This window comes from Centropristis striata, chromosome 22 (assembly GCF_030273125.1).
Source record: "Centropristis striata isolate RG_2023a ecotype Rhode Island chromosome 22, C.striata_1.0, whole genome shotgun sequence".
Taxonomy (NCBI): domain Eukaryota; kingdom Metazoa; phylum Chordata; class Actinopteri; order Perciformes; family Serranidae; genus Centropristis; species Centropristis striata.
In genome coordinates, this window is record NC_081538.1 from 23,030,340 (window position 1) to 23,049,454 (window position 19,115).

General features: G+C 38.8%; 1 protein-coding gene across 2 annotated transcripts in view; it reads right to left on the reverse strand.

Moving 5' to 3' along the window:
- Nucleotides 1–19,115, reverse strand: part of syt1a (synaptotagmin Ia) — a 228,361-nt gene that overhangs the window by 165,406 nt on the left and 43,840 nt on the right. For both annotated transcript variants that reach the window (XM_059326244.1, XM_059326242.1), the window contains exon 2: nt 6,328–6,386. The gene's annotated coding sequence lies outside the window, so the exon portion shown is untranslated. The remainder of the gene's footprint in view (nt 1–6,327; nt 6,387–19,115) is intronic.

A 19,115-nucleotide genomic window follows, 5' to 3' on the forward strand; every position in this document is an offset into this window, starting at 1 on the left:
AAAGTAACAAATTATATTAAATTAAAAAAAATATGTAAAACTAAATATGTTCGCTGTAGGTCATTGAAAAGTAAAATATAAAGTATGAATTTCTTAATAATAATAAATAATTTCTTTGCAGCACTGAGTTTAAAGTCTACTTAAATGTAGGCCGACCTGACAAAGGAAAAGCTTGATAGTAGATCTTAACCAAAAACAGACACTGGTAACATATTCATTACGTATTACTTTCGGAAATACTTTCAAAATTGTTTTGCTGAGCTCATTTGTCTCGGTTTTATGTTTCCATTCAAAGACACATTTATAATCCTGGCTGTCTTTTTGAAAAAAAGTTTAAGGGCAAATGCATGCCACATATGAATTTGAGAGCAAATAAAAGTCACTCAGAGAAAGCAGACGTCCACTAAGGTCATGCCTGATCTACAAACTAGTCTCCCCTCAAAAACGATGCCATATGTCGTTTGTACAGCAAAATTTGACCCATATTTACGTTTAAGACTGTCCTCCCCCGCCCTCTAGTGGCGGTAATAATTATCAATACCAGCGGGCGGAGTTTGAAACGTGGAAATTGCACTCGGGGAGGGTGGGTGGGTTGAACAGATCCCAGACTTTCAGCAAAAGTACACGATGTGATTTAAACATCACTGAACTTCTGCGCCTCACATTTTTACGCAACTATGTCATTTCGGGTAGTCACATCCTCATAAGTACTTCATATTTTACAGCATTTACGTACATTTATTTACTGTTTGAACTGGCTTTTATAACATCTTACAAGGACGTTTTTTTGCCCTAAACTGCAGCCTTTTTTCCAACCGTGAACCGCACGTCAACTATATAATGACGTATGCTATTTTTAGATCACTCCGCTGTACAGGGATACGTAAGTATATGTCATGAAACGCAAGCCGGGATACATACGTATCATAATGGGTGATACTGACACATGACCTCTTCTGTCATTTAGGTTGGAGAACTTGTTGGCTAAACAGATATTTTAAAAACATGATCATTCATATACTTTCAACTGTTGCTTCCTGTAACAGTATCCTGACATTCTTACTGAAAATTAAACAGTAACCAGACAGTGCACAAAGACCTGTAAATGTGCCAAAAATTGAATGAGTCATTTTCATCAAGATCCAGATAAGCATCAAACTCCACACAGTGTCAATCATTGGTACATGTGCCAGGATATTTTCATCAAAAAAGTGCTGTGGTTTATCAGAAAATAGAAAAAAACATTATCGAGGGCCTTATGGCCTTATCTTTTATAACACCTTACCAGAACATTTTTGCCCTACACCTATTCAGTGTTTTTTTTGCCTAAATTTAACTAAACTGCAGCCTTTATTTTTTAAATTGTGAACTTTATGCGTATGTATAATGATGTGTGTGCTATTTTAAAAACACTCTGCTCCGCTCTGGACCACCAAACGAACATATGGATCATTCTGTCATTTAGGTTGGAGATCTTGTCACCTATCTTGCAATCTTGCAAAACACTTTAAGGTGAAGAAGGTTGAGCTATAAGTCGGGATAGTCAGGGCCAACAAACTAGCTCTGATCACCAACTGCTAAAAAGCTAAAAGCTTCATCACAACTATGCGGCACATTGTCAACTTTTTTTCTGATCTTTATTTCAAACTCCAGTGTGCTCCCATTAATGCGTGCTGGAGTTGGAGCGCCAGGTAGCACCTCTTCTATTTCACATCAGTTTGCTCTTTTTTGTCTTTAAAAGAATAACCATTAAGTTACTGGTTAATGGGTGTCAGGCTGTTGAAAGCAAAATTACCACCAAACTGACATCTCCGGTGCAAACTTTTCTCTGTTTTCTGCACAATGCAAATGTCAGCAGGTTACAGAGCTGTCTGGGACACTAACATAAACACTAACAAATTACTAAATGGAATATTTTTTTTATAATGTCCCCATAATTATGTTTACTAAGCGAAGGGAAAATAAATCAGTTGCTAAAAGCACTTAAGGCTTGTCTTTTATTCACATGGATAATTTGGTTTAAACCATTCCTGGTGTTTTTGTTTTGTTTCCTTTGTGGACCACAGGGGACACAGGGGATTAGTGGTACAGTAGGAGTCAATTCTTTCTGGGGATTATCAGAGGTTGATGAACATGAAGCAAGTTTAAAGGAGGTAGAAAAGCTCTCGGCAACGACTACCCTCAGGCAAAATGTGGCACCATAGTACAGTGGGATTTGAACCCAATCATATGGCATAAAGGATGATTAATATGTTGGCTAATGGGAGGAGGCTGAGGCATCTCTGGATGTGAGATCAGGTATGAGCCGTAAACAGCAGCGAACACTGGCGAGTGAAGGTGGGAAGTGCACAGTGCATCAATCACTGGTGACAGCTGGGACAGACGCAGGGAGCTTCATCATCCAGAGAGGAGTGGGTGCTGCACTACGTCAAAGAAGACAGTGCTAATTAGTAATTTCTGCAAATCTGTGCGACCAACCAGGAACCAATGGTACACAGAAGAAGTCACGGTTCGGTTCATATCCTGGTTCAGGTTATACGTCACGGTTTGGTGAAGGAGAAAAAAAACCCCAAATGCATAAGGATACCATTTGTCATTTAGAATAATTAATACAAATGATTGGAAATAAAATATGTCAAGATTGGGGCTAAGGGAGGATAATAGCTGTTGGGGATGCACATGTCTTAGCTACTGTCAAATAGACTGGAATGTAGCAGCTAATGGAAACAGAGCTTATTGAGGACCCATATTGGGTATATTACCAATGGAGGTGAAACTATTCCCCATAAAAGGCAGCAAGACTGAGGCATTGGAAGTCAGAAAAGAAAATCAGCTTCAAAGAATGAACGGATTACCTAGCTTCTTTCAAGCAGCTAATCCATTCAGTTAAAAATAGTGTCAATGTATTCAGATATATATGGGCTCCCTATCTGGAAGTGATAGGTAGAGATGATCACCATGGCAATTGATATTTGTGTCTCCCATATTTCTCTGTGCATCATATAACAGTTTACGAAGACTGTACAGTTACTTTCTCAAAAAGGAACAAGTCACAACAGGCTGTAACTAGAACTGCTTTTTCCTTCTCCTAGTGATCAGTACATCTGTGTGACACCTTAGCATGTTTGATGTGTTTATGTTCACATTCCCTACAACAGTGGAGAAACACTGACACACCATCCTTTCTGTTGCACAGCACACAACTTTCTCTCTGTACAGCTAAAGGTTTCTGGGTAAAACTTGCAACAGTGAACTTTGTTCTGGAAGGAGAACTATTGTTGGGGCTTTGGGGTTACACAGACCTGTTTGTGTGCACAAGAGTCTGAAGTAAACGAGCATGTTGAGCACACGTTCACTCTCTGTGTCTTCCTTGTTAGTGACTTAACATAGTGTCAGAAGTAAAACAGATGGGAGAAGGACAATAGAAAGCCGAACTAAACCTAAATAAATTAAGCTAAGTGACGAGAGATGGAAGATGGACGGCGAAAGAGCGGAGGCACAGTTAGCTTCACAGTTAGCCTCACAGTTAGCCTCACAGCTAGCTTCACAGTTAGCCTAAAAGTTAGCTTCACAGTTAGCCTCACAGTTAGCTTCACATTTAGCTTCATAGTAAGCTTCTCAGTAAGCTTCACATTTAGCGCAGCCAGGCAAGTTCGACTTCTCTAATGCTAATGAATGGCCGAGATGGTTGAAACGATGTGGGCGCTACAGAATAGCGGCGCGCCTGGATAAACAGTCGCAGGAGTTTCAAGTAAATGCCTTCGTGTACGCAGCCAGTGGTGATGTCGAAGATATCCTGGTATGATATGGTTCCACATTATGTGGATCAATCTACATACCCTGTATTCTGTGTGTACCAGACCGTGACCACCAAAAGTAGTTATTGGTGCTCACCAAACCCTATGTATGAAGTGAGTTATTGCATCACACAAATCCAAATCATGGGTAAACCGAACAAAATCAAGGTATACTGGATTTAGGAGGCAATTAATGCAAAATATCTTATTGGATGGCTAAAATGAGCAGCCACGTAAGCCCAATAACTCTGTGATGCCACATTGTTGAATTTGGACCACCCTGATGACTTTTCTGAGAAGCAGTTACTGACCAATTAAGTACCACTAATGTAGATTTATGGCTACCCTCATTAGAGCTACATTGCTTTTAAGACACCCTGTAAACCCATCCCTTTATCAAAAGCAGGGACTTCAGCAAATATATGCAAATGCAAATTGCCACATAAAATTATCTTCTGACCTCTAGCAACTCCTTGAGCAGCCAGTAGCTATTTTTCCTTTTGATGAAGTTTCGCAGAAAATAAAGAAAAGAAAAGTGAGAATAAAGTTAAAAAAGTACAGAAAATAACACATTGGTATTCATCCATCCATCACTTATCCGGGTCTCTGTGTCTGTGGTTGTGCAGGCAGCAGGTAAGATATGACAGGACTGTTGGATAACAACACACCAGAGACTCCAAGAGAGCCGGATGATCTGGGCTGCTATTGAGACAACTGTCTCCCTTTGCATGTCACACGTAAGGGAACCCCACATTCTCTGGGGTAAACACTAAGGTTAACTATTCATACTGAGACCAATTTGGCCCTGTGGATTTAGCAGCAGCCGCTACGTGATTCTCCTGTGATGCTGCCTCCCAGGCCTGCTATCACGGGGTTGTCCAGGTTTCCTTTAGGTGAGTTTGATTCTTTCTAAAATGCCTTTCAATAAACGTCTTTAATGTCCACTTTGCTTTAGGTGATCCTGGACACTTTCTCTTAAGAAAGCAGAAATTGAATTTTCCAATTCCAATGACTTGGAAAAAATGTCCATACTGAGTTCTTTGGTTTAACAGGGAGGCCTGAACAAATGTAAAACTATTTGTTGCAGACAGAGCACAAAACTATACCACTGTGATTCTCTCCAATCATACTTACTGCCTTTTTACGCTCTATACTAACACTTCAAAGTTAATCAGCTTTTGGCGTCTTTTAGATCAAGTATTACAGTTGAAGAAGTGAAGTCGTGCCAATTTATGAGTTATGTTTTGCAGTATAATTTGGCGTCCAGCTTTTTTTTGTTCATGATCTGGTTCTGGGTCAGTTGAATCAATTTGCACATTCGTTTGTGATGTTGATGGGTTCATCCAACTTTTCACCTCACAGTCAAACAGTTAATTTGGCTTCTAAACAGATTCAGCCTTTGCACACGAGTGAACACAGCATTGACTGGTTCCGGTTTTGACTGTAACAGCATTCATTTAAATATCACAAATGCAACAAATATATATATAAAAAATGTTTTTTTTTTATATGGGGTGCAAATTTTGCTGTTTGCTGCCACATTTTTGAGATATTAAAAAGTGGCAAGAATTGATTGCAAATGTCTGGCAAACACAATTGTTGAGCCCTGATTAAGAAAGCGTAATCACAGACATGCAACAATTTGGAAACACATCCTACAACACTAACTTCAGTGTTAAGTTAGTGTTTCTTTCGAGTACATTTACCTTTTTGTGTGTAAGACAAGAACTTATTTTATTTTCAGAACAACTCTGAAGTCTTCGGAAGACCTGCAGAGTCTGACCTTCATGTTTCAAAAGTGTGTATATTTAACTGTGAGTATAATATCAAGATATTTTTTCTCACAATGTAGCCAAAGGAAAAGCACTCAAATGTGTTCTGGGAGAAGTAACACCTGAGTGAAAATGTTCTCTCTGCAACACTGGTGTTCGCTATTTATATGCAGGCTTTGTGTTTCTTTGTTGGTTTGCAAGATAACTTCAGGCCCACGGCTCTCAAAACCCAGTCCAGTCTACTAAATAAAGACTGAACACGAATGTGGACTATAAGTACATCATGTATAGAAAAGAGCTAATGCCTCTCATCCTCTTGACTGAATGGCCACTCCAGTCCTTCTGATCACAGCTGACTTCACTCCATTGAATTAGCACACAGCCTTCTGGGCTACAGGCTCGGGGGCCATGTTGGAGCCTCAGTGGTGAATATTAGATTGCACGCCTCCAGATCTCATTAAAGGAAGCAACAGGACAATGTCTGCATCTCAAATGAGACCAGAGGCCATCAGGCATCCTGACTCCCTGTTGGATTTACTGATTTGATTGATATTGTGTGTGTGCGTCAGGGTGTAGCAGGAGGGCAAGATGTCCCTTTCTGTAAATATAATTAGGCTGCTTTTACAAATTACACAATTGGGGGGGAAATTGAAATTTGGGGTTGTGCAGCATGCTGTAAATGGCCTACATTATATGGTCCATTACAAACACAGGTGATAAGATTGATTCAATGAAGGTGCCAACGACCAGACACTTACAGTATCTTCAGGTCAACAGGTTTCTTCCTTTATTGTCTTCTTTTTCAAACAGCAGCTCACTGAGAAAAAAAAAAGATAGTGTCAGTGTTAATAAGCATAAAAACATCATAAATGACGCCAAGAAATATGCCAATGAGAAAAGACAACATCACATAAAACACAAGAGATTCAACCAATATATCCAAGACAGAGTTCTTGGTACAATGTACTGAAATGAGTCAAAAGAGTCCATGAAGACAATAAATGGGTCAGTGGCGGTTTTTATAACAAAGATGTCCAGTATTAGCCTCAAATTATTAGCTGAAGTTTTAAATAACAATTACTTGAGCCTGAAGGCAGGACTTTAACAGTGGTTAACCAGTGAGCTTTAATTAAGACATTTCAGTTCCACTGAAGTGTCCAAATGTCCACTATTAAGTGAAAAAAAGTAGGCTGATACTCCAGAGAGGTGGCAGGATAGTCATTTAAAGGCCGTTTACTGTAATTACACTAATCACTATGAAATCCATTATGTTTGTTGGACAGAGAAAAATCCTTTGTCACCCTTTTAATTGCGTCTGTATTGCTATAGCAACCTTTATGTCCTCCTCATTTTGAAATCTCTTCTTTACACTACCTGCATTCTTTCTAATGGCCAGCAGAGGGCGACTCCACTGGTTGTAAAAAGAAGTTCTATGAGAAAATGATCCAACTTCATACTTGATTTATTATCTCAGTAAACGCTTTACTAACAAGTTTTTGGTCTCAACCGCTAGTTACAGTCTTCTTCAGTATAGTATGATGTTAATTTGGGTCCGATTTTGCTTAAAACAGGTGATAAAGCAGGGTGTGCTTTAGGGCGGGGCTATCTTGTCATCGAGAAATCGCAACCCCAGTGCACTACATGTTTTGACATTTAAACTTTTACCCTTTCCTTCCCATTTGGTTGTACTAAATAAAAATGAACACTAAGGAGTCAACTTTTCATTTTGAATTACAGATGCACCTTGCAAATCAAACTAGACAGTTATAGCTCATAATTTTGCGTCCTTCTTCCCATGTCCATATATAGTCACTTCTGGCTCCAAAAAAACAAGATGGTGACAGCAAAAATGCCAAACTCGAGGCTTTAAAACTGTAGTCCACAAACCAATGGGTGATGTCATGGTGGTTACTTCCACTTTTATACTCAAACATAATGTACATTTAGCACGAAAAAGCTTGTGAATTAAGTTGATAAAACCAAACTTTCTATTCATTTATATCTAAATCATTTCTTTCTCAAAAGGAGTGCTGAGTAGTGGTAGTAGGAGAGAAGAATTATGATTTTCAAGCAGAGGCGATTTCTTCAATAAAGAATATACGAGCATAATCTCACTCATAATAGACAGATGGGACACTGTAAATGCTCCTAAATTACCTTGCCTCTTCTTTCATCATGCACTATTTCACTTTCCAAAATCCATTCTTCCAAACAAATGCTTCACAAAACATTCTCTTTTTGCCCTACAGTATCTTAGGAGCACAGTTGGTGTGAAATTGGGCAGAAATAATGAAGCTCACAATCAGTTAGTTTGAGTTTCAACCAGTTAGGTTTCTATTATGAGAAAATTGGCTTCAACCCAACCTCAGTCCTCCATTTTAAAATGTTAATAAGTCTTACAATAATTGGTGACATGAATAGGTGGTCTCATTTGCAGGCAGCAGATGGCACACCATTAAGCATCAATACAGAAACAACATATGTTGGGCCGCTGTAATGGGTTCATAGGACAGACAACATATATGAGTCAGAAGAAAGTCATGACAACTATTTAGACTTTGTCAGTTCAACCATGTGATGCAATAAGATGGTTAATACAACAGCTGTTTTTTAACCAATGTTTGAAACATGTCAAACGAGTGGAAAACTTGAAATAAGACGTTATATTTTTGCTTTAATTTTTCCACAACCACTTGGTTATCTGGATTTAACTCGATCTTGAAGAAAGGTCACAAATCTTAACATGTCCAACTACAAACAGGGCCAAAAATACACTTTATATTGGCTTCATGGTGTTCCTTAATTGGCCCTCAAGTATACTGCTGTCAAAAGAGAAATCTGGGAATATTACCGGATATAAGGAACCAAGGGTCCGTCAGAGAAGGGAGGTGTTGCCCTACTAAATTAGACAAGTGGGGTGACCAATATCACACCATGTCAGGGGGTGTAAAATTTCCATGCCACTAGCAAGACTGGGAGCTGTGATGTAATGAGGCAAACTTCAACCAAAAAGTTTTCAAGTTCCTTTTGATTACATGTACAAGTCACAATTAAGTAAACTAAAAACACCAAGTTTCCTACCAACATGTGGATGAAAGCAGCATTTTCGAATATTCACCAGTCAGTTTTTCTCTGGATAGCATACAGATGGAGAGAGAGATGGGAAAGTGGAAGTTTTGTCCATTGATTGCAGATAGCTGGCCAGCTCTGGTGCTGATTTATCTGCCATCCTCCAAAAAAATGATGCCTTGAAAGATATAAACAGCCACTAATTAGAGGCTGATATTTACCAGGAGACAGCAGGAGGTCTTTGAAAGCCAACTCTGTGCTTTAACTGATAAGGTGTTTCATGAATGTGCAACAGTCATGTGGGTTTCAAAAGCACAACACCTCACCGTCCGCCCACTGGGATATATGCTCCTAAAATAGGCTTCAAATGCCTGGGGATACCAGTCAGCCTCGGTGGCAGTCATTGGCACCCAATAAGCTGGGTGAAGAGGGCCTAAAGACAAGTCTATTTTTAAAATGGAGGGGTCAAGAATGGAGCCTTTACCATGAGTGATGGGGGACTAAGGGCCCCACAGCTAAACTTCACCATAGGATGTCATTGCAGTCACATGCAGGGATACAATGCCCTGAAACCAACCACAGCAGTGTTCATCGCTGTACTTTGATATATTTTTGTTATAGTTTATAGAAGTCATGCCTAGTAGAGAGAGAGAGAACTATGCAGCAAGGTCTTATTTTTTGGACATATTGGACAGGGAAAGTGCTTGGCTAGTGACGTGAACATGTGAGCTGTTAAATCCTTTGTGAGGGTGTCACAAATATCATGGCCAAATCTTGCTATTTTAATTTTTTTGTTGGAATTTTTACATGTTTACTTGGGGTGCACAAGTAAAAACCCAATTCTTGATTTGATTAGACTTGATTTTAAGGACTGAAATTGATATAATTTTCAATTTAAATATTTTATCAGCACTGAAGACTGAAGACAGGCTACATGATATCAAATGTGATAAAAAAAAATGTTTTGCTGGAATGTGCCACACTAAGGTCATCTGGTCAAATGTTCAATTTCACAGATCTTGCTTTTGATTTTGAAAATCTGAAACCATGACAACCCCCGAATGTTTGCACATTACTTTATAGTTACTCTTCCATTACACTGAAGAATAGAGATGTCAGAATGGGCTACAGAGGTCAGGGAGCCTTCTGGTCTTTTTTTCAGGCTTCCGATTGGCTAACATGTTCTTCTTCTCTGTGTGATTGGTCAACATGGCTTTAGGGTTAGGGTTATATTGCCGCCTGTTGGTTTGCAATGCTCTTAACAGCACTTCAACTGTGGATGAGATTGTTTGTGAGACTAAATGAAGCAAAACCCTGTTTTCAAAAATACCTATATTTATGCAGACAAGGTCTAATTTTAAAAACTGGTCGAAGACAAAAAAAATTAAATAAATGGAAGTCAAGGGCAATTAAATCAAGTTCTCACCTCAAGTGATGTGAAATGTTTCTGAGGTTGTCTGAATGCCTTTATACATTAAAAAAAACAATCAGCTGTGTCTCTGAACTCATAGTGAGTAACAACACTATAATTGAAGTTGAAATGCATTTGGTATGGGGATGGATTTCTGTCCTTCATTATCCTAATCCTGAGGAGGAAATGCTCCAAAAAAATCCTCATCTGTGTGTTTTACCCTATTTCAGAGCTTTCATAGCTATTGCACCATCACAACCTAGCCTGTCTTTCATTCTGTGCTCTCATATTCAAAGGAGCCATCTTATGCTCTCCTGCCTCCACAGTAATATCCCCAGCAAACACTCATCCTGGGAGCCCGCTGAAGGTGAGCTCAAACATGATTATCGACAACGTTTCATTGCTCGTCTGTGGGCCGAAGCCATCAGTCTCATCAGCTGCAGAGCGGCCATCCCCGAATACAGGGACACCGTCTCCAGGTTGTGTGCTTACCGAGGTCCTTTCAGGCCATGTTATGTTCTTTCAACAGTTAACTACTACAGATGTGTGGATCATGTTAAAATACCTTTTTGCATGTAACTACAAATATATAATATGTATGTAATGTATTGATGTTATGTGATAGTGCTTTAAGGCTGCTGAGAGTGTAGATCAGTTGAAGTACAATATGGTGACAGAAATAACTGGATTGACTATAGTCAAGTTTCCACCCAACTTTAGTGCTAAGCGAATTTCAAGACAATCTGCAAAATAAAACTGTAAATCAATGCATGCTTCATTGTTGTAGGAATAATAGAATTTGGGCACATCAAGATAATCTGGTCAAATTTTTCTGGTGGCGCCAATTATCCAGCTGGGTGCCATTCAAGCATTATAAGGAAACAGCACAATGAGATATTGTAATTAAGATCACACGAAACAGATGTAGAAAACATGATGGAAATGTATATAATTTATGTGTGACTTATGTAATAGTTTGTTAGTTTCTTCCTCGATCCAAACGGATCTGATGTTTTGGTGTGCCGTCATCCTTTGTCTCTTTAATGGAACCGAAGCTTTACTGGATGTTTAAGTCACATGCTTTATGTACATCATGATTCATTCTAATTTTATTGATACACAAACTTTTCCACAAATGTTTCTTATAAAATATGACAACAAGTCTTAATTTCAACCAAATAAAAATGGTCTTAAAATACTTTAGCCAATTTCCTTTTTGTTTTCAATTCACTGATTTTTTTTTTCAGTTAAAGCAGTTAAAACGAACTTCCCTGCAACATTCCCTTGCCTTTTGATCTTGCGAGTACTGCATGTCACATTTCAATGCAGAAAGTTGGATTGAATTAAATAGACAAGAGTCAAATCTTAAATCTAACAAGCAGCCTAAGTGGCCTCAAAAATGGGATAAAAATGACTGTGTCAAAGAGGCCAATTATATTAACTGCTGATACTTGTGCTTCTAGTCTAGAGCAGAGGTACCATATGTGGTTGGAAGTTAGATTTAAGTTATTCCACCTAAATGGGTCCACTATAACTTTTGCATTACATTGTCTTGTAATGCCTAATGTTGATTGTTCTGTATTGCTACTGCTGATTTTGTGTTTGTAGGAGCTGTCTTTATTGTCCTTGTTTGTATTTGCATATTTTCATTGGTTTTATTTGTGTAAATTATTTTATTCTTCGTGTCTGTCCTACATTGTCTACCCAGGGACTAAGGATGAAAATTAGCCTTTCTGGCTAACTGGCATACGTTTTTGAAATGTTATTGATATGCATTCCTGTCTATTAAATGAAGTACTAAACTACACTAAAATGTCACTTCAAAAGAAATGCATTAATCCGCAAATGAATGCATTAAAAAAAGAAAACATCTTGTGTTTTATCTATTTTACAAACATTACAAACACACTAATGGCACTAATGCATCTTGGCATTTTAGTCGGACTATAAATCTTCTTAGATTCAAATATCTGCAACTGAGATAAACAACTGACCGTCCCACTGTCCATTTATCTTGCTCCTCTGGACAACACATCCAATATTCTCCAGTGTACCCAACACTGCAAAGCTCATATGAAATAGGAAGCACAGTCTCATGAAAAGCACAATATTAAGCTTGGGCTCATATTGATGTTTAGATCTCAACATCTATTTAATAAGAAGCTGGGGGGACCAATGTTTAGGGAACAATGGTGGGCCTTGTGTTTAGTGGTGGAGACACAAAGCCAATATCCGGTATGGAGATATTACCCCTGGGAAGGAAGGAACTCCATCATTCTGTAAATCTCATGTCAGACTCTCTTCAGAGTTTGAAGGCTGGATGGAGCCACCTCTATTGTTTTTTTATGTCGCTGGTTGCTTCCTTCACACCAGACATGCAGCCTCTACATCAGACATCCGAGGCCCACTTGAATTTGGCGAAAAAGAATTTGGCAGAAGGACACAAACCAGGCTGTCAGCAGACAGCCAAAAGATGAATCCACCTCTACTCTGCCAAACCTTTACACAAGGGCACTTGTATTTTTGTGGGCTGTAATGAGACTGCCGTATGAGACCGTCTGGTATCCCCCCTGTTTGTGAGCTGTTTATATATCATACAGGACTGATGGCTTGTTTTGCACATAGACTGGCGCCAGTTGTTATAACAAAAGGTAAAAGGAATCAGCTAAAATTCAATAAAACCTCCTAATCTGCGCAAAAAAGTCTTTATGCACGCTCAACGGAGGGTTTTGCCTTTCTCAAAAAAGAGTTGATGCACAAAAGCACATTAAGTGTCAGATTAGACCAGCTAGGACATTACATAAAATAGCATTTTTAGATGGATCCATCCATGCCTTTCAAGACTTTTCAATGTTTAGGAAAACTCTCCAAGCAGAATGAAACACGGTCAATACTTGCTGACATGAAAGAACATTTCTAACTTGTCCAATTCAGCCAAATTCCTAAAGAACTCGCACCAGTTTTGTATCTTACTTGGGTAAGATGTCACTCCAGACTGTTCTCCCCTCAAACACGTCAGTATCGGTCGTCTTTACAGGGAGGGAAATAAGAGCTATATTTACAAATTTCATCATGCGCTGCAATGCGTCCGCTTCAATCTTGCCGACGTAGTAGTGATTGACGGCGAAGGGAAGTTAAAATGGCGGGTTTGTGTCCAGTGTGAACAAACAAAGTAAACAATTTTTAACTTAAGTTACGTTGTTTATGTAAGTTACATGAATCACGTTTTTGAACGTAACTTGTGGTAGTGACGTGACCCTGGTAACTACTTCACTTCCGGCATTTATGTACATTTATTTACTGTTAAAGCTGTCTTACCAGAAAGTCTTTTGGCCTAAAGCTAAGGTCAGTGGTTTTATAATATAAATCCACAGAAACTGCAGCCTTTTTACAACAACAAACTGTACGTTTATGTATAATAACGTGTGTGCTATTTTTAGAATGCGCTGCTGTACCGCGGGCCGCGTAACATACATACGTGTCGTCATGGGTGGTACTGACACACCAACACTTCTGTCGTTAAGGTTTGGAGAACATGTTATCTACTCAGTTTACTGGTGGACAACAGACATCTATATCCTATGGTGAAACCTTCTGAGGAAACTAAACTGTTTTCTCACAGCCAGTTAATGAAAATGTTTTTGAAAAGTTCACTGAAAAATAACTCGACAATTGAATGGAAACACAGCAAATGATAAAGTAGGGGTTTCTTGAACAACTTGGCCTACTTGCAAGGTGTATGGATAAAGGAACACAGTCTTAAAGGGTAAAATATCTACAATTATGTGCAACTTTATTGTAAAATGTTGTATGTTGATCCTAATGAAGACAACAACCTGAAAGAAATTGACAACAAAGCTTTTTTAACCTATCTTTTATAGTTTAAATAGAATGATTCAAAGCTATTCTTGCACTTGAGGGAAATGTCCCACATATTTAGTGCAAAATATTACCTTGTGACAAAGGTAGTATTTGAAATAAAGGCATCACATTAATAAGCAACTGCAGCGTTAAGGTTGTACTTTCATTTGGTCTTAATTTGAAGCTGTCTTGATTAATTGGAGGATTACAGTACATGTGAATTAGTCAGTATTATAATGATATTCTAGGAAACAAACTTATCAAATGGCATTTTATGTTTTGCAGTTGTTTACAGCCTGAAGTAGAAGAAGAGAAGTAATTCTGTTCCTGTTTGTTTATTTTACTAAAAGGAAAAAAGGATGTTCTGCGCTATTTGAATAACAATCTGAAAGTACTGACAGCAGGCTCTGAGAGAGAAATCTATCAAAATAAATGTACTTCAGCCTTGAGTAACAACAGAAGGACAGCCGAAAACTTCACAATTATAAACAAGCTGTGGTCAATGAAGGTCGAGCATGTTTTTCGCTATTCAGTCCGCCATCTGGCCGAAGCAGGCAGGTAGGCTCTGATGCTTGTACTCACACGTCCGGGCCAGAACCTCAGAACTGGCATCTAACTAAAAAACAGATATTTTTAAAATCCACTTCAGCAGAGAGAGACAAGACGTCCTCCCAGGCGATGTGAAAATGAATGTACAACCAGCACACCCAGGAGGTCTCTGCAGAAACACAGGGGGAATGACTAACAAGACAAACTCCCCATGAAGCTTTTATACATTTAAGCTTTTCACTGATATTTATTTTCTTTGCTGCATGCACAGAAAGACAAATACAGCCCTTGAAGACATATTGGGGAAAAGGTCATTGTACTCGGATATCCTTTTCATGGATTTTCAAGATAAATAACCACTTGTCACAGAACCTTATCATTATTTTCTTAAGGCTTAAGGCCACATAAGAATGGCTTGTTTCTGTACATCATTCTGCTCTGCTTCCATCCGTCCATCGAGGCTGCAAGAATAATTAAATGTTTTGTTTGCTTTGTTTTTCCATGCAAAAAGGAGAAAGGATGGGTCCCTGCTGTCAGTTACTGTATGATCTGTTGCTCCGGTCTGGCCAGGCCTGTCAGTCAACATTTCTTTCTCTCTCGACATCAAAACATTTGATAATCACGACGCTACAGATGCTGAAAAAGGGGGAAAGAAGGAGAAACGCTGCGCCTACTAATTATCCTGCCTGAGATGTCGCTTTGTCATAGGACTTAAACTGCATGACATTTAACAATAAATTGCATTTTTACTTGGCTGAATGTGCAAAAGAGCAACAATCAAAACGGAATGCATGCAAATGGAATATCAATGTGTGACAGCAATATATGAAAACAGGCGTATCCGGCGGGGTGCATCCATGGCTTCGGTTTGATTGTCACGAAAGAGAAATATAAGCTGATGAAACAGACTTGTCACTTTGATTATGGAGATAAGTTTCTTTGGCAAACATATGTTTACTCCTCAAAGCACTAGAGGCTTTTGTCAGCGTGCTGCTCTGGGCGTAGGTGGAACACAGTCGATAAACAAAATTCTAAAGCTGCAGGAACCTCCAATCGAATCTGACCCTCTGAAAACATTTTTATTCTAATCTGGAGCACATGTTTCCTTGAAGAGGGTCTCTGATTTGGCAACAAGGGGCCAGATTTACCACGCTTTTTACCCTAGACGTTTTCTTCCGATGGAGCCATAAAATAGCGATTACCTTGGAGACACAAACATTGCTAGAGCCCTGCTGAAGAGGGGCAAATGTGAGCACTCAGCATTAAGTAAATGAAGTAAACCTATTAAGGATAGAGTAAATAAAGTGAAATGTTTCCCCCGTATAAATGAAATGCTGTTTGGGTCGACAGAAAACTTCCGTCTGGGTAGAGTGGAACGCCCTTGAAGCTGGCACTCAAATCAGACAGCATAATAACATTCAGATGGTCTCCCTGCATGATGATGACACAGCACTGGCAGGCCCTGCCTCTCCTGTGCTTTGCCCTTGAATGATAAAGCCTTTAGCCTTTGCTTTTACGCAGTTCGTTCGACTTCCGTCACAGACTCTTGTATCTGCAGAAAAGTATTATCCCTGCATCCATTGTTGCACCTGAGACTCCCCTCTTAATGCGGGAGTTGAAAGGTAAGCAGACTTTGCATAACATGAAGCCTCACATGGTTTATTGGAGGAGACAACCATGACCGTGTGCGGCATACTGCCGGGCTCACCGGTCACCTCCCCGGTCAGGGTGACCCACTTTGAGCCGAACATCCATCAAACCCTGTTTGATTCGAAACAGAGCATCTTAAAGCCTGCGTAAGCTGTTTAACCCCCTGAAAAGGATGTTTTCCTTTAAATGAACGCCAAATATACACTGTTTATCCTAGAAAGGAACTGTAAAAACAGACATTATCACAAGAATTTGAACTTTCTGACAGTCCTTCAGCGGACTTTAGGTTATGGATGTTTCCCTGAGAAAAAGTAACTATAACGAAGCATTAAATTCTGCGCTCCTCAGCGCAACCAGAAAGCCATGATTGATGGTTGATAACTTCATATTGGACAGAATTACAGGCTGTTTTCACAGAGCTGAAAAAAAATGCAAATAGTTTAATATGTATAACATGTAGAGACCCAATTTTATTTTTCATTATTGATGACACTTGTGGGCAAAGTGTTGTGTATATATAAATTCCATGTTATTTAAATAAAAAATAAAGAGAATTTCAAGTTTATTTTCTTCTTTTTCATGATGTATGGCATTATAACTGTGTCATTCTGAACAAAATATATTTTTGAGTTGTTCCCAATTCTGGCCAAAGTTGTGCTGATTCCATAGAGGTGACATACTTGTGTAAATGTAAAAATAATAATAATTATAGTGTAGAAAGTGCAGAAAACAACAACACTGAAATGGCACCCTGTAAGGACATACTCTTAGGGTTAAACCTATATCCATAACATACTTTTTCATGAGACACTATGACATCTTTAACACTTCTGTGCCTTCTGGACTGTGAGATAGAGATTAAAAAAAAAAAAACCCTGGTAGCTGATAAGATATTTGATAGATTCACAGAATATGAGCCAATCTAGAAAGTGGATGAGACACTCTTTGATCTCTCCCTCCTCTCTGCTTAGGTTTGATCAGGACTCAATCCTCTCATGTAACACAATCAAACTGAATGACAGCACTCAGAGTCTGCACTCCGGATAATCATGCAATCAAATTGCATTATTTGGCTTCCACAGGTGCACGGCGAATGTGGAGCGTTTTGCCACTGAGGCTAATTTGAGTCGTATTTTGCTCAATCGCCTCAACAGATCTCAGCGGAAATCAGTTTTTTTTTCCTGTGATAAGAGGGTTTCCTTCGTATTTGAATGTTTGATAATGGGATGTTACAGACTACAATTTCAGCCATTCTGTTAAGGGGGTTTAGCGTGATACTGTACTATTCATTTATGAACATATACAGACTGTCTTTAGTCTATTATTAAGATAGAGAGAAAGAGAGAGAGAGAGAGAGAGAGAGGGGGAGAGAGAGAGAGAAAGAGAGAGAGAAAGATCCATTAATCAAATACATAAATAACAGCTTCACATCCAGTATGATTTCTCCAAATGCATTAAAGACAATGCATTTGAGTTTCAAGATGGTAGCTAATTAAGAATGCAACGTAATTATGTCTTGGCAGAACAAGACAAGCGCTCTGAAGTCAATGTGAAAACGGGCATTGTTACTGCATGCAGATGGCACATGAATAGCAAGTTGAGAAGAAAAGGAAAAAGATCTCGCTGAGCAGGAGTCTTTTTGCCAACGCTGACTTTACCAGCCCTGTTTTTAACAGGTTGCTAAGCAACACTCATTAGAGAGCTCCACTGATGGAGCCGGAGAGATGGGATGTATGAACCCAAAGTTAGACCTCTGCTCAGAGGCAATTAGATCGCTTTAAGGACAGTGTGAGAAAAAACCCAACACCTGAACAACATACAGCTCTGTTGAACATAAATATAAACAGCATAGACAAGTGTTTAATCAGTTTCTGCAAGTTTGAGGAGTATTTAAAATGTCTTTCTGTGGTAAAGTAAATATTACATTGCATCGCCTCAAGAGGTTCAGAAGTTTCTGGGCCAATACAAAAAATGGGTTTTCCCAAATGTTGAATAGTTTACAAAGAACAGATGTCAAATGTTGAATGACTGATGGTATGGCACACTATGTGGGTTTGTTGAATAAAGGGAAAAAACAGTTTTATCAATGTTTGTAGGCTACAAAAGGCTATGCCGTGCCCAAGAGTTCCCATTATAGGTTGGGAACTCTGGGGAACAGGTTATTTGATGTTTCCACTTTACTCCAACAGGTTGAACTTGGGGTACAGAGAAAAGCAAAAGAAATAGCAAAAGTCATACCTCACACTTAACCATGTCTTTTCAACCATGTCTTTTCTTGGTTGTTGGAGGAAGTGGAATGTCTGGCTTTGCTTTTGATGACTTTCTCCCATAATGGTACTGAATATCAGTGGAAATTCCAAGTTTGAAAAAGGTAGCCATTTCTTAAATTATACCAAAACCTGAAATTTGACTGGCGATGTTTCAGATTGCCTGAACATTTGTGTGTTCAAACTCCATTATAGTTGCTGAAAAAAAAACATCTTGATATAATATGACAACTACACAAACAATATAAAAAAAAATATTCAACAAAGTTGGCCCAAGCAGGGTCAATCAGGTCAAAATTTAGAAGAGGAATTATTAAAACTATGGAATTAATTTGATTGCATATTGCATTACTGTTTGCATTTAGATAATGACTGCTGGCGTTTCACTCAATCACAGCTATTTCATTGCTGATTGAAATGCCAATTTGCCATTTTATAGGCTCAGATGTGAAAGTAGCTTAAAAAGAGGGAAAATAAGAAGAAAATACAAGACTGGACAACTAAAGCGTTATTGTAGAAAATCCAGTTTTTACTGTTTGAAATGGGCAACTGTGACCTTATGATAAGCACAAGTAACCCACCAGCACATACACACGAGGCCTGATTTAAATATATTCCCCAATGATGCCTAGTTTTTCTTTTCATTTCAAGACTGGGCAGGAGAAAATAGCCAATAATCTTTAAAGGGTACGTTTGCCCTTGTTACTGTGGGTGCATATATTTAATCTCAACCACATAG